General features: G+C 40.3%; 1 protein-coding gene across 2 annotated transcripts in view; it reads left to right on the top strand.

Annotated features, from left to right (window-relative positions):
• The window catches only part of TTC28 (tetratricopeptide repeat domain 28), an 824,287-nt gene that overhangs the window by 165,408 nt on the left and 636,154 nt on the right, over window positions 1-22,725 (top strand). The window lies entirely within an intron of this gene.

The raw sequence follows: 22,725 nt of genomic DNA, 5'->3' as shown, positions 1-22,725 counted from the left end.
TGCCCTTAAACTGAATGACTTGGGTCAACGTTTGGGATATCCTTCCAAAAGCTTCTCACAATAGTTGGTCGGAATTTGGGCCCATTCCTCCTGACAAAACTAGTGTAACTGATCCAGGTTTGTAGGTCACCTTGTTCGCACCTGCCTTTTCAGCTTTTCCCATAAATTTTCAATAGGGTTGAGATCAGGGCTTTGTGATGGCCACTCCAAAACATTGACTTTGTTATCCTTAAGGCAGTTTGTTACCATTTTGGCAGTATGCTTGAGGTCAGTGTCCATTTGGAAGACTTATTTCCGCACAAGCTTTAACTTCCTGGCTGATGTTTTGAGATGTTGCTTCAGTATTGCCACATAATCTTCTTTTCTCATGATGCCATCTATTTTGTGAAGTGCACCAGTCCCTCCTGCTGCAAAACAACCCTACAACATGATGCTGCCAACCCCGTCTTTCACAGTTGGGATGGTGTTCTTAGGCTTCCAAGCGTCTCCCTTTTTCCTCCAAACGTAACGATGGTCATTATGCCCAAAAAGTTAAATTTTAGTTTCATCAGACCACAGGACATGTCTCCAAAAATTAAGGTCTTTTTTCCTGTGTGCATTTGCAAACATTAATCTGGATTTTTTATGTTTCTTTTGGAGTAATTTCTTCTTCCTGACAGAGTGGCCTTTCAGCCCTTGTTGATACAGTACTCTTTTCACTGTGGATATTGACACAATCTTACCAGCTTTCGCCATCATCTTCACAAGGTCTTTTGCTTTTGTCCTTGGGTTGATATGCACATGTCGGACCAAAGCACGTTCATCTCTGGGACACAGAACCCGTCTCCTTCCTGAGCGGTGTGATGGCTGGAGATTCCCATCTTGTTTGTACTTGCGTATAATTGTTTGTACAGATGAACGAGGTACCTTCAGGTATCTTGAAATTGTACCCAAGGATGAGCCAGACTTGTGCAAGTCCACAATTCTCTTCCTGATATCTTGGCTGATTTCTTTAGACTTTCCCATGATGCTACACAAAGAAGCAGTGTGTTTCAAGTGTGCATTAAAATACATCCACCTGTGTGTCTCTAATTAACTCAGATGTTGCCAAAAAACAGAAGCTTCCAAATACATGACATCATCATATATCATATGGGCAGTCCAGAATTGTTTAAATGTATAGTAATCTTAGTGTATGTAAACCTTTAACTTTGCAGTAAGTAATAAAAATGCCTTAAAACATTCTCTCTCTCTCATTATTCTGGCATTTGGCAAATATTAAAAATTATGGTGATCCTAATTGACCTAAAACGGGAAAGTTTTATTCTGATTTCATGTCAGATATTGAGAAAAACATGCATATGTGTCTTTTTATATAGTGTACAGTGGTGGCCAAAAGTATTGGCACCCCTGCAATTCTGTCAGATAATACTCAGTTTCATCCTGAAAATGATTGCAATCACAAATTCTTTGGTATTATTATCTTCATTTAATACCATTTAATTTGTCTTCAATGAAAAGACACAAAAAGAATTGTCCTAAAGCCAAATTGGATATAATTTCACACCAAACCTAAAAAAGGGGGTGGACAAGAGTATTGGCACTGTTTGAAAAATCATGTGATGCTTCTCTAATTCGTGTAATTAACAGCACCTGTAACTTACCTGTGGCACCTAACAGGTGTTGGCAATAACTAAATCACACTTGCAGCCAGTTAACATGGATTAAAGTTGAATGAACCTCTGTCCTGTGTCCTTGTGTGTACTACATTGAGCATGAAGAAAAGAAAGAAGACCAAAGAACTGTCTAAGGACTTGAGAAACCAAATTGTGAGGAAGCATGAGCAATCTCAAGGCTACAAGTCCATAAAAACAAGAGACATAAAAAAGCCAGGCTGGAGTTTGCCAAAACTTACCTGAGTAAGCCTAAAACGTTTTGGAAGAATGTTCTCTGGTCAGATGAGACAAAAGTAGAGCTTTTTGGGAAAAAGCATCAACATAGAGTGTACAGGAAAAAAAAGAGGCATTCAAAGAAAAGAACATGGTCCCTACAGTCAAACATGGCAGAGGTTCCCTGATGTTTTGGGGTTGCTTTGCTGCCTCTGGCACTGGACTGCTTGACCGTGTGCATGGCATTATGAAGTCTGAAGACTACGAACAAATTTTGCAGCATAATGTAGGGCCCAGTGTGAGAAAGCTGGGTCTCCCTCAGAGGTCATGGGTCTTCCAGCAGGACAATGACCCAAAACACACTTCAAAAAGCACTATAGAATGGTTTGAGAGAAAGCACTGGAGACTTCTAAGGTGACCAGCAATGAGTCCAGACCTGAATCCCATAGAACACCTGTGGAGAGATCTCAAAATGGCAGTTTGGAGAAGGCACCCTTCAAATATCGGGGACCTGGAGCTGTTTGCCAAAGAAGAATGGTCCACAATTCCAGCAGAGCATTGTAAGAAACTCATTGATGGTTACCGGAAGCGGTTGTTTGCAGTTATTTTGGCTAAAGGTTGTGCAACCAAGTATTAGGCTGAGGGTGCCAATACTTTTGTCTGGCCCATTTTTGGAGTTTTGTGTGAAATGATCAATGATTTGATTTTTGCTTCATTCTCTTTTGTGTTTTTTCCTTGCAAGCAAATTAAATGAAGATAATAATACCAAAGAATTTGTGATTGCAATCATTTTCAGGAAGAAACTGGGTATTATCTGACAGAATTGAAGGGGTGCCAATACTTTTGGCCACCACTGTATGTAAACTTCTGGTACATGCATGCAATTGGGGCTAAAGATCATTTTTGCAATTTGGTTTCATTAAAAATTTTGCACGATTTGCCTCCTTAAGCCTCTGTATTACACTATCTGTTGCTGTCTATTGTGAGCCCCAATGGGGACAGTGTTGATAATGTCTGTAAAGCGGTATGGAACTTGGTATGTAAGCGAGTAAAATTCAGTGGTTTCTCCTTTAGATTTATCTAATGTAACATCTGCAAATAATCTCAATTAACAGCCTATGGATATCAAGTCATTGCAGTTCCCATGTGCAGTAATGGTGACGTGCCTGTGAATGATCCCCATGCCTCCCACTGTACAGGAAGAATTGTGGGCTTGGTATATATCAGTGACACATGAGTTGTGCAGAAGAATAACATGTAGGCTTGTACTTATTAGAATGAGCATAGAAATGATCTTTTAGTCTTATATGACATGAGCTGTATGGCTTCTCCCACCTGGACAGCAGATGCTCGTACAGGAGGGAGCATTGTATACATTTTTGCTTAATTTCACTGAAGGTATCTATATACATTGCTCTAATTTTATCCTTTAACGTAAAGAATACTTTTTTTATTCAAATACCGTGAAAACCATTGTGATTATAAAGAACAGTTTACATTTAAAGGATTTTCATGTGGCCTAATCATTTTAACATTATTTAGCAAAAGTTCTTGTCAGTATTTTTATGGGAGTTTTTTTGCATGTAGAAATATATACAGTGAAAGTTTTCCAAAAGTCTACCTCTGAGAAGACCATTCTTTCATCTCTGACAGATTTCAGTCCCATTATAAAGAACAACCTATTTATTAAGGTAATTCCAGGAAAGTTTATCTGTGCATTATATAAGTATATTAAGTCTATGGCTCAATGCCCATACCTAGATATTATCAACTCTTCGACCCCCAGTTTTCCAAAGTATACTGGAGTATCACAGACATAGCTAAAGTTTCAGCACAGGGAATGAAGGCCGTTCACATCTGAGTGAGTCTCTAACCTAGGTAGCCATGATTACAGCTATGGTGGCGAATAGAGGAATGTCAGCAGACCTCTATGCTGCTACTAAGAAAAAATTACAATACAGAGACCAAGACTGATATTACCACCATCTAGTGACCATATAGTGATATATACCAGTTCTGCAGAACATATTAAGAGATTACAGTTATTTATTATTATTACAGTGGGAATGGAAAGTATTCAGACCCCTTTAAATTTTTCACTCTTTGTTTCATTGCAGCCATTTGGCAAATTCTAAAAAGTTCATTTTTTTTTCTCATTAAAGTACACTCTGCACCCCATCTTGACTGAAAAAAAACAGAAATGTAGACATTTTTGCAAATTTATTAAAAAAGAAAAACTGAAATATCACATGGTCATAAGTATTCAGACCCTTTGCTCAGACACTCATAGTTAAGTCACATGCTGTCCACTTCCTTGTGATCCTCCTTGAGATGGCTCTACTCCTTCATTGGAGTCCAGCTGTGTTTAATTAAACTGATAGGACTTGATTTGGAAAGACACACACTTGTCTATATAAGACCTCACAGCTCACAGTGCATGTCAGACCAAATGAGAGTCATGACCTCAAAGGGACTGCCCAAGGAGCTCAGAGACAGAATTGTGGCAAGGCACAGATCTGGCCTAGGTTATAAAAGAATTTCTGCATTACTCAAGGTTCCTAAGAGCATAGTGGCCTCCATAATCGTTAAATGGAAGAAGTTTGGGACCACCAGAAGTCTTCCTAGACCTGGCCATCCAGCCAAACTGAGCAATCGTGGAGAAGAGCCTTGGTGAGAGAGATAGAGAAGAACCCCAAGATCACTGTGGCTGATCTCCAGAGATGCAGTAGGGAAATGGGAGAAAGTTCCACAAAGTCAGCTATCACTGTAGCTCTCCACCAGTCGGGCCTTTATGGATGAGTGGCCCGACGGAAGCCTCTCCTCAGTGCAAGACATATGAAAGCCCTCATAGAGTTTGCTCAAAAACACATGAAGGACTCCCAGACTATGAGAAACAAGATACTCTGGTCTGATGAGACGAAGATAGAACTTTTTGGTGATAATTCTAAGCGGTATGTGTGGAGAAAACCAGGCATTGCTCATCACCTGCCCAATACAATCCCAACAGTGAAACATGGTGGTGACAGCATCATCCTATGGGGGTGTTTTTCAGCTGTAGGGAGAAGACGACTGGTTGCAACTGAAGGAAACATGAATGCGGCCAAGTACAGAGATATCCTGGATGAAAACCTCTTCCAAAGTGCTCTGGACCTCAGACCTGGTCGAAAGTTCACCCTCCAACAAGATAATGACCCTAAGCACACAGCTAAAATAACAAAGGAGTAGTTCAGAACAACTCTGTGACCATTCTTGACTGGCCCAGCCAGAGCCCTGACCTAAACCCAATTGAGCATCTCTGGAGAGACCTGAAAATGGCTGTCCACCAACGTTCACCATCCAACCTGACGGAACTGGAGAGGACTGCAAGGAAGAATGGCAGAGGATCCCCAAATCCAGGTGTGAAAAACTTGTTGCATCATTCCCAAGAAGACTCATGGCTGTACTAGCTCAAAAGGGTGCTTCTACTCAATACTGAGAAAAGGGTCTGAATACTTATGACCATGTGATATTTCAGTTTTTCTTTTTTAATAAATTTGCAAAAATTTCTACATTTCTGTTTTTTTTTCAGTCAAGATGAGGTGCAGAGTGTACTTTAATCAGAAAAAAATGAACTTTTTAGAATTTACCAAATGGCTGCCATGAAACAAATAGTGAAAAATTTAAAGGGGTCTGAATAATTTCCATACCCACTGTACAGGTGACCTTTGTTCTGATGGAAAAGATGGGAAAAGTGAACGACTCCATCTGGCCCAGACCACCATGACTTCTTCCAGCCACGATTCGTCTGCAGAGTTTGCAACAAAAACAAATTTGATGACTTACATTTCCAGGAACCCAATCTTTTCCCAGCCTACACAAGCTCCCCATCCTGCCGAAACCCCAAAGCTGAGACTGTGACTACCATATTTGTCTGTATTATTGCACCAGCTATGTAGCATGGTAATAGTAATCTTCTTAGCGTCCCACATTGTAATAATGCCCACCACTGTGCCCCTCAAAATAGTAAAACACCCCTTTTGTGCCTTCTACATGATAAAATTGCCTCCTAGAAAGTAATAGTGCACTGTGTGCCTCTGACAGTTATAATACCAAGTGCCCCTATAATATAATCATGCCACTTAAGTGGCCACCAACATTTAATATTGTCCCTAAATGCCCTTAAAACGTAATAATGTCTCGAGTTTCCACTTAGTAATTAATAATGTTCAGAGTACCTCAACAAAAGTAGTGCCTCAACAATGCCCCATTGAGTTGACACATACAGTATATATTAATAATGTCACCCCATGTATCGTGATAATGCTCCCTGAGTCCCCCATATATATTAATAGTACCCTCTAAGTTCCCCACATATAGTACTATTGCCACCTTGAGTCAGCGGTCTGGCATGGGTGGTGCAGCATGAACTCTGTGCAAGAACTCTGCCATTCTTTTGTATGTCTCTACTGTTCTGCAGGCCACAGGCCTAAAGCGACATCTACTGCATGTTTTAACTGTATGCTTTGCTTGCTGATACAGTTAAAAGTGGTAGTCGCTCTGGGTGGAGCGCACTGTTTGAGTGACCCTTTTGCCCCTCCTGTAGCTACGCTACTGTAGAGTAGAGAAGGTGTGTGAGTAATTTGGATCCTCCACTTGTACAGTTATATGAAAAAGTTTGGGCACCCCTATTAATCTTAAGCTTAATGTTTTATAAAAATTGGTGTTTTTGCAACAGCTATTTCAGTTTGATATATGTAATAACTGTTGGACACAGTAATGTTTCTGCCTTGAAATGAGGTTTATTGTACTAACAGAAAATGTGCAATCTGCATTCAAACAAAATTTGACAGGTGCATAAGTATGGGAACCTCACCAGAAAAGTGACATTAATATTTAGTAGATCCTCCTTTTGCAAAAATAACAGCCTCTAGTCGCTTCCTGTAGCTTTTAATGATTTCCTGGATCCTGGATGAAGGTATTTTTGACCATTCCTCTTTACAAAACAATACCAGTTCAGTTAAGTTTGATGGTCGCCGAGCATGGACAGCCCTCTTCAAATGATCCCACAGATGTTCAATGATATTCAGGTCTGGGGACTGGGATGGCCATTCCAGAACATTGTAATTGTTCCTCTGCATGAATGCCTGAGTAGATTTGGAGCGGTGTTTTGGATCATTGTCTTGCTGAAAGATCCATCCCCTGCGTAACTTCAACTTTGTCACTGATTCTTGAACATTATTGTCAAGAATCTGCTGAAACTGAGTGGAATCCATGCGTCCCTCAACTTTAACAAGATTCCCGGTGCCGGCATTGGCCACACAGCCCCAAAGCATGATGGAACCTCCACCAAATTTTACTGTGGGTAGCAAGTGTTTTTCTTGGAATGCTGTGTTTTTTTGCCGCCATGCATAACGCCTTTTTGTATGACCAAACAACTCAATCTTGGTTTCATCAGTCCACAGGACCTTCTTCCAAAAATAAATTTTCTTCTCCAAATGTGCTTTTGCATACCTCAGCCGACTCTGTTTGTGGCGTGCTTGCAGAAACGGCTTCTTTCGCATTACTCTCCCATACAGCTTCTCCTTGTGCAAAGTGCGTTGTATAGTTTACCGATGCACAGTGACACCATCTGCAGCAAGTTGATGCTGCAGCTCTCTGGAGGTGGTCTGAGGATTGTCCTTGACTGATCTCACCATTCTTCTTCTCTGCCTTTCTGATGTTTTTCTTGGCCTGCCACTTCTGGCCTTAACAAGAACTGTCCCTGTGTTCTTCCATTTCCTTACTATGTTCCTCACAGTGGAAACTGACAGGTTAAATCTCTGAGACAGCTTTTTGTATCCTTCCCCTGAACAACTATGTTGAATAATCTTTGTTTTCAGATCATTTGACAGTTGTTTTGAGGAGCCCATGATGCCACTCTTCAGAGGAGATTCAAACAGGAGAACAACTTGCAAGTGGCCACTTTAAGTAGCTTTTCTCATGATTGCATACACCTGGCTATGAAGTTCAAAGCTCAATGAGGTTACAAAATCTAAAAAAGTGTTTTAGTAAGTCAGTAAAAAGTAGGTAGGAGTATTTAAAACAAGAAAATGATAAGGGTGCCCATACTTATGCACCTGTCAAATTTTGTTTGAATGCAGATTGCACATTTTCTGTTAGTACAATAAACCTCATTTCAAGGCAGAAACATTACTGTGTCCAACAGTTATCACATATATCAAACTGAAATAGCTGTTGCAAAAACACCAATTTTTTATAAAACATTAAGCTTAAGATTAATAGGGGTGCCCAAACTTTTTCATATAACTGTATATGAAAGTGTATAATCCAACAAAAATGGATTGGTTTATTTATGGTACCAACATTAGACTTCAAAAAACTGAATTTGTGATCTTTAAGGGAACGGTCGCACGTTCAGTGTTTGCCTCAGCTCTTTCCTATTGCCCTGGTTTGTTGGTAATTTGGGTAATGCGCTTGGGGTTGATGTCAGCTGTGTAGTGTCAGCTTGCATCAAGCCCTGATGTTAGTAAGGGAGAGGCGTCTATCAGACAACCCCATTGCTAACCCAGTAAGTATAAAGATAAAAAACACAAACAAAATAGTTTATTTTAAGAAAACACTACCCGACTTTTTCCCTGGTTCACCAATTTATTTAAAAAATAGTCATGCAGGTCAGCCATAGTCCAAGGATTCCGACGTAGTCCACAAATGGAAACCTGCAAGACATAAAAAGAGAGAAATAAAGAAATAAATGCAAGAGACAGTCGCTCTTTCACCAATTTATTAAGAAAGCAAAATTCCCAGCTTTGACGTAGTCCACCGGTCCCACGATGTTCCTCGTTTACCTAAATCAAAGGCTATGGATACTCAGAATGAGGCTCTATAGGCTTTGAGCAGCAGGCTCTCCCGGCTCACCCGAGACTCGGTGACTGAGCGGTGCCGTCAGAAATCCGCACAGGAGACAGCGTACGCGCAAGAGAAATTGACATGCTGCGTCTTGGAAAAACAAGCCACATGTGAGTTTATGCAGCGTAAAAAGGATGCACAGTGGGCATGAGATTTCTATTAATCCCATCCACTTTTATTGTACTGTAAAATACACTGCATCCAGAACGCTAGTATCCCTGATCACGGGAACGTGCTCTAAAAGGATTTAGTTGCAAATAGGTGTTGTGCGTTATTGTAAAATGTTGTCATTCTGTAGACAATAGTATATTACTATATATTCTATAGTCATTGTACAGAATACATCATTAGTACAACAAATCCCAATCCGAGGAGCTAGACTTCAGTTCCCAAGATTGATTCCAATGTATTCAGCCCAAGGCACAGTCTTCAGTGATCAAATTGTGCACCTTCAACTCTCTTTTGTGAATTGGGGGAAGGGAGACTGGTGACAAGAGAACAGCATATTGCTTCAAGTCACAAAATGACTTTCTTTAATCAATGGAAATGAAATAAATGACATGCATTCAACTCCCAGAGGTATAGAGTAAGAGTATGCCTATAACTACAATCCCTACCGCTATGCCTACACCCATACTGCAAAAAGACAATTTCCTATACTGCACACTGGAAAGTCCTTCATCCTACTAAAATCTTTTCTCAAATTTTACAGTATCTAAAGTCTACACTTCATTACTGTAAATGATCTTGTCTAAAGACAATCCACTCAACACAATTTAGTTTCCACCACTTTGATGCTGTAATATATATCTCTGCTTTATACCTATTGCCGACTTAGGTACGTTATTGCATCTGCTTCCTAAAGCTAATTTAGATAGGTAAAAACACAACCAGTTCTCATGTCATTCTGCATGAGACAAACAATGCATTAGAGAACGGGGATGACTGTAAAAGTTCATTTGAAGTTTGATTTTATAAAAAAAAATGTTTGGTTATTTTTCTTCAATATAAAAAGTTGGAAGCAGAATGTTCTTCCAGTGCCGCTGTAAGGTGCTCCAGCGAGGTAGTCGTGAGCGAGCTGTAGCCCCTGCTCGCTCTGGCACCCTACAGACAAAGTGTGTCCTCCCTCTGATGTGCTGCAGTGAATGTGGTGCTTTCCACTTACTTCTGACCAGCCAGTCACATCTGTCTCCAGGCATTTCTCTTCTGGAACCAGGGCAGCAATAAATTCAGAGGACACGAGGTTCATAACAATAACTGGGACTTTACTTTAGGAATAGGAATATGTACAGTATTTACAGGCAGATATAATGGATAAAGCCCAACGAGTTGTCATCTTTCCCGCTGGTACTTGACACAACTTCAGCCCTGGTTCCCAATTTAGGTGAAGCATCTCTGTTGCTCTGTTCTCTAGCCCTAGAGAATCTTCCTCACCAATGACCATATATCCGGTTCCTAGTTCTCCCCACATCCTAGGTTTCAGTCCTGACTTCTTCTGCAGCCTGCAGACAGAATGTGCCCCCGGGTCCTCAATGATTCTCTTGAGTTTCCCAGGCCAGCTAATGGGACACTTGTGGAGGGATTCCTCTCCTTGGTGATCCACTGTCGGGGATATGGGGCTCTCGTCTGCCCTAGCAGCCAACATACCAAGGCTGCCTGTCTTGTTCCAGATACTATATCTCACTCAACTAATCACTTCCTGTTACTGGAAACTAACCAGAGGTTTCCTAAGGTGCCCATCCTCTATGGGTTGTCCTCACACACAGTTAACTCCCTCACTGTCCTAAATACCTGCAATGCTAATGGCAAAGTTAACCTGCCATCTGTATTCTAGACAGTGGCATCTTGTGGCTAGTTATCAATACTACAGCCCACAAGGAAACATCAGGAACAGAGCATTTATTCACATCCTGTGCTCAACCATAGCACTGGGTTCCCTCTCCCTCTACTGGGTTGGAGTATCACAGCTAACCCCTTAACTGGACCTAACTGTAAGCCAGAGAGATCTAACTGTTGGGAACATACTATTTAACACTTTTAGTGCCAGAGGGAAGCTACTTCCTTCCCCACTACTACACTGCCACAGGGAAAATAATTCTGCTCATGTGTCCCAGTGCTGGGGTCCTTGCTAATCGCAGGTAATGGGGGTCTCCAGTAGGTTTAAAATATCATTAAACAGATCATTTATTCAACATGGATCTTGGATGCATTTCTCCATGGTAATTAGGTCACCCCAAAGTCTCCATTTCTAAACAGTAACCCCAATTTCTCTAATCTTTCTTGATAGTAGAATTCCTCTAATTATTAGGATCTCTCCCCTTCTTTTGGGTCGTTTATTTTTTTTACGCCGGAGCCCACAATTTTATCTTCAGTCCCCTGTGTGGTCTGTTTTCTTCATGTTCATCTCTGCATTTTTTATGTCTCTCATGTCCTTATTTGCTCTGACATTAACTGCCAGCACTTAGTACAGTTCAGCTTATTATCTTCTCATAAATCCTTTTACATGTCGGCTTTATCCAAATTCCCAGTGAAGACATGTGGCTACCACATAATAATTGCATAACCTTATTTTATTATTTTCCATTTCTTTTCCCAACTTGTCAGGTTCTCCAAATTCTTTTAAATATTTTGATTACACTATAATACTATTCTTGTCCTGTTGTTACCACTATTCCGGATGGATACAGAGAGCCATGAGTAGAGTGCCTAATATAAATGCAATATTCATCATTTAGCTGGTGAATGGCATGCCTCATGTATTTTCTCATGTGGCTTCTAAGGGAAATTACTATTCTTGTTCTCACACTATTGTGATGTCACCATACTTGTATGCTGTTGTCTTTGCTTCACTGCAACTGTAAATTAAGTCTCATGTGTCCCCCCTCGCTGTATGGATTAGATCAAGACCTCTAAAGGGTCAAGCCTACAAGCCAAAGGTCATGAGCTGTCTACTTTATGTGGCTTTTCTTTTGTTATAATTTTAATTGCCTTATTTTGACTGTCAGCCCAAGATGCTGAGTGAGAAAATTCTACAGTAATCTTTCTAGTCCAGTATCTACTTTCAATCTCGCGTCTCTCTTTTACACTCCGTATTCTGGAAATAATTAGAAAGATCTACATAACAATGTAGTACAGCAGTTGTTTCAGACCTCTGAAAATGCCTCATTCCAGCTTTTATCACTGCATTTATTCTTTAATCATTTATTTACACTAGTCTATGGGTTTAGCACATACATATTCAGTACAGTAGTCTACATGTCCTGGAGGATCTTCAGAGTAAATGTGTTGCTTTTAGACAATTAAGTTGGAAATAATTGAAATAGTGGCAAATGAATATTAAATCAAGAATATCATTTATTTACTAGCAGGTTAAATATTCAGTAGACCTGATGGGTTGTTATAACTGATAGATGACCTTACTATGTATAAGTATATCATGCAAAATAGGTATATACGCTCAATGATTGGTTGCAGCAGCCACACCAGAAGAGGAAAAAAGAAAATTGGGGGACCCAGGTATGTAAGATCAAGTTCCAAGAAGAATTACTCAAGTAGTAAGGGTTTTTTATTTATTTATTTAGCAAACTTTTCATTAAAATAAACATTTTTAAAATTATAAGTTTGTCAAGAAGTCCCCTATTGCACAGAAATACACTGCTCAAAAAATAAAGGGAACGCTCAAATAACACATCCTAGATCTGAATGAATGAAATATTCTCATTGAATACTTTGTTCTGTACAAAGTTGAATGTGCTGACAACAAAATCACACAAAAATCATCAATGGAAATCAAATTTATTAACCAATGGAGGCCTGGATTTGGAGTCACCCCCAAAATTAAAGTGGAAAAACACACTACAGGCTGATCCAACTTTGATGTAATGTCCTTAAAACAAGTCAAAATGAGGCTCAGTATTGGGTGTGGCCTCCACGTGCCTGTATGACCCCCCTACAACGCCTGGGCATGCTCCTGATGAGGTTGGGGATGGTCTCCTGTGGGATCTCCTCCCAGACCTGGACTAAAGCATCCGCCAACTCCTGGACAGTCTGTGGTGCAACGTGACGCTGGTGGATGGAGCGAGACATGATGTCCCAGATGTGCTCAATCGGATTCAGGTCTGGGAAACGGGCGGGCCAGTCCATAGCTTCATTGCCTTCATCTTGCAGGAACTGCTGACACACTCCAGCCACATGAGGTCTGGCATTGTCCTGCATTAAGAGGAACCCAGGGCCAACCGCACCAGCATATGGTCTCACAAGGGGTCTGAGGATCTCATCTGGGTACCTAATGGCAGTCAGGCTACCTCTGGCGAGCACATGGAGGGCTGTGCGGCCCTCCAAAGAAATGCCACCCCACACCATTACGGACCCACTGCCAAACCGGTCATGCTGAAGGATGTTGCAGGCAGCAGATTGCTCTCCACGGTGTCTCCAGACTCTGTCACGTCTGTCACATGTGCTCAGTGTGAACCTGCTTTCATCTGTGAAGAGCACAGGGCGCCAATGGCAACTTTGCCTATCCTGGGGTTCTGTGGCAAATGCCAAGCGTCCTACATGGTGTTGGGCTGTAAGCACAACCCCGATCTGTGGACGTTAAGCCCTCATACCACCCTCATGGAGTCGGTTTCTAACCGTTTGTGCAGACACATGCACATTTGTGGACTGTTGGAGGTAATTTTGCAGGGCTCTGGCAGTGCTCCTCCTGTTCCTCCTTGCACAAAGACGGAGGTAGCGGTCCTGCTGCTGGGTTGTTGCCCTCTTACGGTCCCCTCCACATCTCCTGGTGTACTGGCCTGTCTCCTGGTAGCGCCTCCAGCCTCTGGACACTACGCTGAGGGACACAGCAAGCCTACTTGCCACAGCTCGCATTGATGTGCCATCCTGGATGAGCTGCACTACCTGAGCAACTTCTGTGGGTTGTAGAGTCCGTCTCATGCTACCACGAGTGTGAAAGCACAACCAACATTCAAAAGTGACCAAAACATCAGCCAGAAAGCATTGGTAATGAGATGTGGTCTCTAGTCCCCACCTGCAGAACCACTCCTTTATTGAGGGTGTCTTGATAATTGCCAATAATTTCCATCTATTGTCTATTCCATTTGCACAACAGCATGTGAAATTGATTGTCAATCAGTGTTGCTTCCTAAGTGAACAGTTTGATTTCACAGAAGTTTGATTTACTTGGAGTTATATTCTGTTGTTTAAGTGTTCCCTTTATTTTTTTGAGCAGTGTATATACAGTGGGTACGGAAAGTATTCAGACCCCTTTAAATTTTTCACTATTTGTTTCACTGCAGCCATTTAGTAAATTCTAAAAAGTTAATTTTTTTTATCATAAAAGTACACTCTGCACCCCATCTTGACTGAAAAAAAACAGAAATGTAGAAATTTTTGCAAATTTATTAAAAAAGAAAAACTGAAATATCACATGGTCATAAGTATTCAGACCATTTGCTCAGTATTGAGTAGAAGCACCCTTTTGAGCTAGTACAGGCATGAGTTTTCTTGGGAATGATTCAACAAGTTTTTCACTCTTGGATTTGGGGATCCTCTGCCATTCTTCTTTGCAGATCCTCTCCAGTTCCGATAGGTTGGATTGTGAACATTGTTGGACAGCCATTTTTAGGTCTCTCCAGAGATGCTCAATTGGGTTTAGGTCAGGGCTCTGGCTGGGCCAGTCAAGAATGGTCAGAGTTGTTCTAAAGCCACTCCTTTGTTATTTTAGCTATGTGCTTAGGGTCATTATCTCGTTGGAAGGTGAACCTTCGGCCAAGTCTGAGGTCTAGAGCACTTTGGAAGAGGTTTTCATCCAGGATATCTGTGTACTTGGCTGCATTTATGTTTCCTTAAATTGCAACCAGTCGTCCTGTCCCTGCAGCTGAAAAACACCCACATAGCATGATGCTGCCACCACCATGTTTCACTGTTGGGATTGTATTGGGCAGGTGATAAGCAGTGCCTGGTTTTCTCCACACATACTGCTTAGTATTATCACCAAAAGTTCTATCTTCGTCTCATTCGACCAGAGAATCTTATTTCTCATAGTCTGGGAGTCCTTAATGTGTTTTTGAGCAAACTCTATGCGGGCTTTCATATGTCTTGCACTGAGGAGAGGCTTCCGTCGGGCCAATCTGCCATAAAAGCCCGACTGGTGAAGTGCTGCAGTGATAGTTGACTTTGTGGAACTTTCTCCTATCTCCCTACTGCATCTCTGGAGCACAGCCACAGTGATCTTGGGGTTCTTCTTTACCTCTCTCACTCTCTCACCAAGGCTCTTCTCCCACGATTGCTCAGTTTGGCTGGACAGCCAGGTCTAGGAAGACTTCTGGTGGTCCCAAACTTCTCCCATTTAAGGATTATGGAGGCCACTGTGCTCTTAGGAACCTTGAGTAATGCAGAAATTCTTTTGTAACCTTGGCCAGATCTGTGCTTTGCCACAATTCTGTCTCTAAGCTCCTTGGGCTGCTCCTTTGAGCTCTTGATTCTCATTTGGTCTGACATGCACTTTGAGGTCTTATATAGACAGGTGTGTGCCTTTCCAAATCAAGTCCTATCAGTTTAATTAAGCACAGCTTGACTCCAATGAAGGAGTAGAACCATCTCAAAGAGGATCACAATGAAATGGACAGCATGTGACTTAAATATGAGTGTCTGAGCAAAGGGTCTGAATATTTATGACCATGTGATATTTCAGTTTTTCTTTTTTAATAAATTTGCAAAAAATTTCTACATTTCTGTTTTTTTCAGTCAAGATGGGGTGCAGAGTGTACTTTAATGAGAAAAAAAATGAACTTTTTAGAATTTACCAAATGGCTGCAATGAAACAAAGAGTGAAAAATTTAAAGGGGTCTGAATACTTTCCCTACCCACTGTAGACTCAGCTCAGGAGACTTTGTCCAAATATTCTCGTAGACTCCTCTTCCTCAGCACATTTGCAGTGTTGGTATGCAGATCTAAAAACAGTGGCGGCGCTGTTCGGATGATATTCTGTATGGATGACCTCAAAACATAATCAAAATACAGCACAGTACAGCCAGGTACACTTATCTAGAGCTGAAGGTGTTTAATATATTCACAAAGTGCAATTTAAATAAAATCACTGAAAACACTCAGCATTCCAGTCTTTCCCGACTCTGGGTTTCGCCTGACGGCTTCTTCCTGGGGTTTGCCCTTTCCTCAGTTATGCTTTGAAGACATCCTTACTGAAGATATTTGGAGGAAAAACTTCACATCAGAGAAAATCATACACAACACAGCCAGTTGCGATGAGAGCTGCTCTCTACTTCCTCAATCAAACTCCTAATTCTGCCAGGGAAAGTTGTGGCCACCTAGGAAATTGTAGTATTATTCATTTTACTTGCTTATATAGCACCATTCATTCCACAGCACTTTACAGATATTATTATCATTGTCCCCTACAATCTAAATTTCCGTATCAAAATGTCTTTAAAGTTGGGAAGAAGCCCATGCAAACACAGGGAGAACATAGCCAGGAATCCAGATCTGCATGGTTAGTGCTAACCACTGAGCCACTGTCCTTCTTTTTGTTTTTTTTGCTTTTGGTTTTGGTTTAAATCATACAAAATTGACTACTTTTTGGGTGGCCTGTGGTGAGACGGAAGACAATTTTTGCATCCAAAATACAATGAAAGCTTGAAATGCTATACCAAAGCAGAGTGTGGTTATCCTTATGATGTCTTGGCTTAAATGACTAATGAGAGTGTGAAGACAAAGGGACCTGTGTCACATCTTTGTTTCAGAGGTAAGCTTCGACTTGTATTGGTTTCCCATTTTCTCATGTATAAATTGTGTTTTAGCTGCCCATATGGCCCTCTATTAAAATACACACCAAATTGACAGGTCCTTTTGTGCAGCCTGCAGCTATGTCCTCTGATAATCTAATTGCAAGCTTTCCTATTTGTCTGCTTCATTTACTCTTTACCTACTAAAACAGTAGTTTTATATTATTCCAGAATAAATATTTTCGTTCTTCAGTACTAACAGATTACATCATGTAGACTCGATTTATGTCTGTAGCCATGGTGGTCAACCAATCTCATTATTACCTAAAGGGATATTCTGGCATTTGAAAATTCTTATCAATAGGTTATGGCCTATATGTCTTAGGGTCTTGCCTTTCTTATACTGCATAAAATGTCCCATGACAGCAGAAACAAGGAATCTGGTTCTTCAGATCTGTCTCTACTATTGTGATTTATTTAAAATAAATTGTGTGGGGTCCAGGTAGCACTGAGCCTAATACACACCTTTACCATTATTATTCAGTTCTACTTTATCCCACAAAAAAACTCCCGCCCCGTTTCTTTCTCCTTTTGAAGAAGTCATCAGGGGAGCATGTTTAGTATTTGGAAAGGTTTTTTTGTGGGATAAAGTAGAAGGTACACTTGGGTACTGCCCTTGTTAGGGAAGGATCTAACAACAGGGGCACGACAGGGTAGTGTTAGTCCGAGATAAGATCTTACTGTATGGACGAAAAATCCCTGACGGTGTCTGCATGCAAAATGGGTGAGATCCACACATTTTTTCTTTTCCCTTTATAATGCACTATAGCACTTTCTCCTTATTAAGGTTATTTAACAATCAGGATAACGTATAAGTATCTAGAGATCTAACTTTACGGATATGAGACCCTAATATGATCATTATCTGTAACTAGTCCTTGTCTGTATGTTAATAGGGAGATATTCTGATATGTTTATCTGATTAATGTTGTTGGGAGGATATGATGTTTTATAGGTATAATTAAATGTTAAGTTTTAAGAGAATCCTCATTGTACAATGAGCCCTAAATGTCTGCTGCCATCTAAATAAGGACGCACACATGGGAAATATGAGGAGCCCATTTTATTATTGCTTACATCAGTGTTTATGCGGATGGCACAAAGTTTCCTTTTTATTAGCCTTGATCATATTAACACATAATATTTATTCCAAGCTTTACTTTGTTTTGAACATGATTTTTGTGGTTTGACTTGTAAGTTTCTTCATTTTCTTATTTATTCACTCAGCCTTAAACAATGATGCTTATGGCTTTGAGACCAAGCCAGAACAAAGCATCCGCGCTGTTTTGCAGTACACATTATAGTGCTTAATGAAGATGAGATTTTAGATAGTACTTCAGACCCATCTCAAGTAGTTTTCTTCCCTGGCAAGACAGCGTCTTATTCCTTTTATTGCTGATTATATTAATACGATCCTAACTTCAACATGACAATCCAAAGCAATGATCTATTTCCCGGCACAGGTTGTTCTGTACAATAATTACTGCTATATATTGCTCTAATTTATTTTTATAGATAATTAGCCATTGTACAGCCATATCAGTTGAATCATGGTCGCTCTGTAAGTGAGAGGCGAAAACATATTAAGAAGCATAGCTCGGGAATTAGGTGTTGTGTCAACAAATTGTGACCGGAAAAATGTGTAGGCACAGATAAGGGTCAGACGCTGTACCTGGGTAATGTGTTTATGCATATACAAAAGGATTTTATTAATATTAATCATATATATCAATGCAGACACATGAGAAACTAGTAAGCGTTCTGCCCAGCCATTTATCAAAACTTGTTCTAACAAGGAATGTTATGTTGGGAATCTGTCACCAGGTTTTTGTTACCTCATCTGAGAGCAATGTTATGTTGGCAAAGGCACCCTGAATCCACCGATGTATCAGTTAGATTACTGGGTGCAACAGTTGTGACACTATCAGATCTTCTAGATGTAGAAAACGGCAGTAATATACATTGTCAATAGACAGTGAGCTGCTTATCGCAGTAGAGGGCAGAGTCAGTCTAGCTTGCACACATTTCTATAGCTGCTGCTGTAGTCCAGGCAATCACTAGGTGATAAAACCTTCAGTGTAAGTAAACAACAGCACACAGCTTGCTAAGTGACACATTGTTGAAATCTGTGTTTTAACCCCTACATCATGTTGTCCTCAGATTACATAGCAAAAACCTGCTGATAGATTCCCTTTAAAGCATATTTTTTACTAATTGTCCTCCATTGTTAAAGGGGTTGTTTACTATAGGACAACACAATGATAAAGTGCGCCAGATAAAATCCAAAACACATACTCTCCTTCCAGACCAGCGCCGTTCCTGCAGTGTTAGCTCCATGTCTTCCAGCTTTCATGTGACATTCTTATGTTATGGGAATGCTGCAGCCTATCAGCGATATCTGATGGGCTGCAGCATTCCCCCAGAGTTCCATCTGGCAGAACTGTGAAGACTGCAGCCCATCATCGGCTGCTGATAGGCTGCAGCGTTCACAATGTCACATGAAATAGGGAGTCACAGCGCCAACATCTCTGGAATAGTGCTGGTCTGAGAAGTGAGTATGTGTTTTTTTTTATCATTATTTTATCTGGGGCACTTTAGCATTTAAGAAGGAAATGTTCATTATGGACAACCCCTTCAAATAAAACAGGTTTTCATAACAATACAGTTTCAAAAGTGAATGCAACTCAAGTTTTCATTCTCCAAATTTCCAGTGGTATTTTATACCTGGTTGTTCATGGATCTTGTCTTCTGTTCTCTTCATCCATGTTGAGCATGTGCAGTAGATATAAGAGAACAGTGGGGATCCTGGCCTATCTATGCTCTGAGATGATGCATGCACACTTACGCCGTCCCCACCGCACAGAGCATAGGAAGGGGCTTTCTCTCTCTACACAGTCCTTTAAGACCTTTACTCACCTTCAGCAGCAGCAAGGGAACGTTTAGGGTAGGAAGCCACATTATATTCCTTCAAGGGGATTCTGGGCTTATTGTTTTGATGACTTATTCTCAATAGTAGCTGAGCTGCAGTACCCAAGAACAGCCACTACACAGTGAACGGAGCTGTGGGGTTTGGTTCCACCGCCTGGAACTAAAAACAGCTGCTGGATGTTGGTCCCCACTAATCCTAAGAATAGGTCATCAAAATCTGAAGCCGGGAAAACCCTTTTAAAACGTTGACGCTACCATGTACATATGCCCCTTTGTTTTCTAGAATATTATCATAGCAGATAAGCTAATGACCATTCTTTATTTCTGCCATCAGTTCATGTAGTAACATGGCAAACTGAACAATTGACCCAGATGTGCGAAAAATATGTCAGTCATTCATAGAATACCAAAATGTAAAGTGTACTGGTGTAAGAAAATCCTAGTATGCATTATTAAAGACGTGCTTCCAAGAAGTGCTTTCTTCCCCGAACCTGTCTAAATGCTTATGTAATGTAGAGTAAGTGCAATAAAATACTTACCGATTGCTGTCTTCCACATTTTCTATCACCGCTGCGGTCCTCTTCTCACTCACGAAACTGAAATTCCGACTCGACGGATCACACATGGTTTATGCGTGAACCGGGAGTCGATTTTACAGTGTAAGTCTATGGTACATCAGAACGAAGCCTCCATAGATTTACATTGTGAAAGCCACTCCTGATTCACACATAAACCCCTGTGTGATCCGGCGAGTTGGAATTTCAGTCACGTGAATGAGAAAAGGACCAGAAAGGCGTAGAACTCGGAGAAGACGACGATCGGTAAGTATTTTATTGCCCTTACACTTCATTACATACACATTTAGACAGATTTAGCTAGTAAAAAGTTTCTGGGGAGAGCTTAAGCATCTTTTAAAGTTCACACTTAAGCATGAACATAAAAAGGCAAATCAATAACACATGAAGTTACAATATGACTGAGCTGAGGTCAAGACTGTGGCAGCCATTGATAAGAACGCACAACTCTGGACCAGATGGAGAGTGCTGCAGATATTACAATTCGCAGCATGTTTGTTCTAGTGTGTGAATGTAAATGAATGATGTGAGTGAGGTTCTCTGAACCATATTTACACTGTACTGTACTATAGTACGTTATACAATTTGGGGTTGGAATCCGCACTGAGAATACGCGCAAATACACAACATATGAGCCTAGCCTAAAGGAGAATTCCAGGCGCACTGATCAAAGCCATCCAGCTTCTTCCATATGCATAGCTAGGCATTATATCACCAATAATATATACATTCTTCATTTATTTACCATTCGAGGATTTTCTACTGTCATTTGGAATTGTGTCCATCCTGGTTCTGCAGCTGCTTTTCTCAGCATGTTACTTTTCTGTCTCTAGGTAGGTCTTGTGACACCCTTTTATTGGTGGGCGTCCAAATAGTGAAACCTCCAAAGATCATAAAGTATTGGAATATTTAATTAATATTTATATAAGATGGTAAAACCCTTTAATAATAAAGTACGCTCCATTTTTCCTTGTATATGGCCCCTACTGATTTTTTTTTATTTAGTATAAAGAAACTACCTAATGCGTGCATGGGTCATGCTTTTAAAACCTGTAGCAGGTCGTCAAAATAGCTGATAGGTTGTTAATAGAATTCAGTAATACATAACAACAGCATTGGGTAAATTGACCTGAAATTGCCGGGTCTGAACAGAGCCTTGTTTGTGCTGTTTTTGGAGAGGAGCAATGTCAGCGTGTTAAACTGCAGTCGGAATGTATTAAAGTGCATTTGTCTCTTCCCATGAATTTTAATACAAACATGTCAGAAAAACGTCTGAAAATGTAAAGCAGATTAAAAATCTTATATTGAAATTGTAACTTTTGTGCTTTCATCGCTTTGGGAACATATATTATGTATTTGTAATAAAGTTCAAATTCTCTATTCTAAAAGAAAAGCATTTCACAAACAAAATAAAAAAAGAAAAGCAGCAGTAAAAAAACACTTTTCAATAGACGTTTCCTACTGCATTATTCATTCGGAAACTAGTAGGTTGGTAAGGGTGATAAAGATTGTGCCTGGACATGAAAACACAGTGGTATGTGCTATAATCCATCCACTGTGAAAGCCATCATTCAGATAGAAAGAGATTGCTTACCAGGGGTTCTTGTATCAGAGTAAATATTTTATACTCACACAGTATCTCTGCTTTCCTGTCATTTGCCAGACTAGATTGTCCAATTATGCCTTTTTTATCTGAGAAAAGTGTGACTGGTTCTCAGCCATGTAGATCCTGACTCTCATGATGTACGCATAAATGCCAATATGACTGCAGCAGTGAAAAAGGGGAAAAAATATAGTATATTCAAGTGCATCTAGCACATATTACACATCACATGATGTATACCGGCTCTACCTGCACTGCTGTCTTTACAATTAGTCTAGGATCTTTGTCAAGTCCTCAGACAGTTCTCTTGTCCTCTTTCTGTTCTCCATGCTTAGTGTTCCACACACAAACACACAATGCAAAGTTGGAGTCAAATTCTCTCCTTTTTATCTGTTTTCAGGTGTGATCTTCATATTACCCACACCTATTACTTGCCACAGGTGAGTTTGAACGAGCATCACATGCAAACAAAGTTGTTTACCCACAATTTTGGAAAGGTGGCAACAAATTTGTCTGGCCCATTTTTGGGATTTTGTGTGAAATTATGTCCAATTTGCCTTTTTTCTCAGTTTTTTTGTTGTATTGTTCCAATACACACAAAGGAAATAAACATGTATAACAAAGCATATATAATTGCAATAATTTTCTGGGAGAAATACTGCATCTTCTGGAACAATTTCAAGGATGCCAACACTTTTGACCATGACTGTATATATACAAAACTTACTTCTTAAACTATAAATTAACCCTGACAAGATCCTAGACTAGTTGTAAAGACAGTGCAGATAAAGCCGGTTGCGTGTCATGGAATCCGTTCCTGTCTGACATAAGAGGATTGCCTTGGATTTGCTATAACACTACAGGCACAACGTATTCACTGTGTTATGCATAAGAGGCATGACATATTGTTTTGGTTTGCCTGGATTTAATCTTTACGTTTTTTTTTACCTATGATTGTTGGGAGAATTGTGTTTTATTTTCAGAAGACTAGAGCTACATGATGACGATGTGCCGCCTGAAATAAAGATCACAGTGTTGTTCTGCATCATCGCATCTAGTGATTG

This window comes from Phyllobates terribilis, unplaced genomic scaffold, assembly GCF_046119375.1.
Source record: "Phyllobates terribilis strain yellow unplaced genomic scaffold, ASM4611937v1 Scaffold_1__5_contigs__length_1240528914, whole genome shotgun sequence".
NCBI lineage: Eukaryota > Metazoa > Chordata > Amphibia > Anura > Dendrobatidae > Phyllobates > Phyllobates terribilis.
This window is presented reverse-complemented; position numbering and strand designations above follow the sequence as displayed.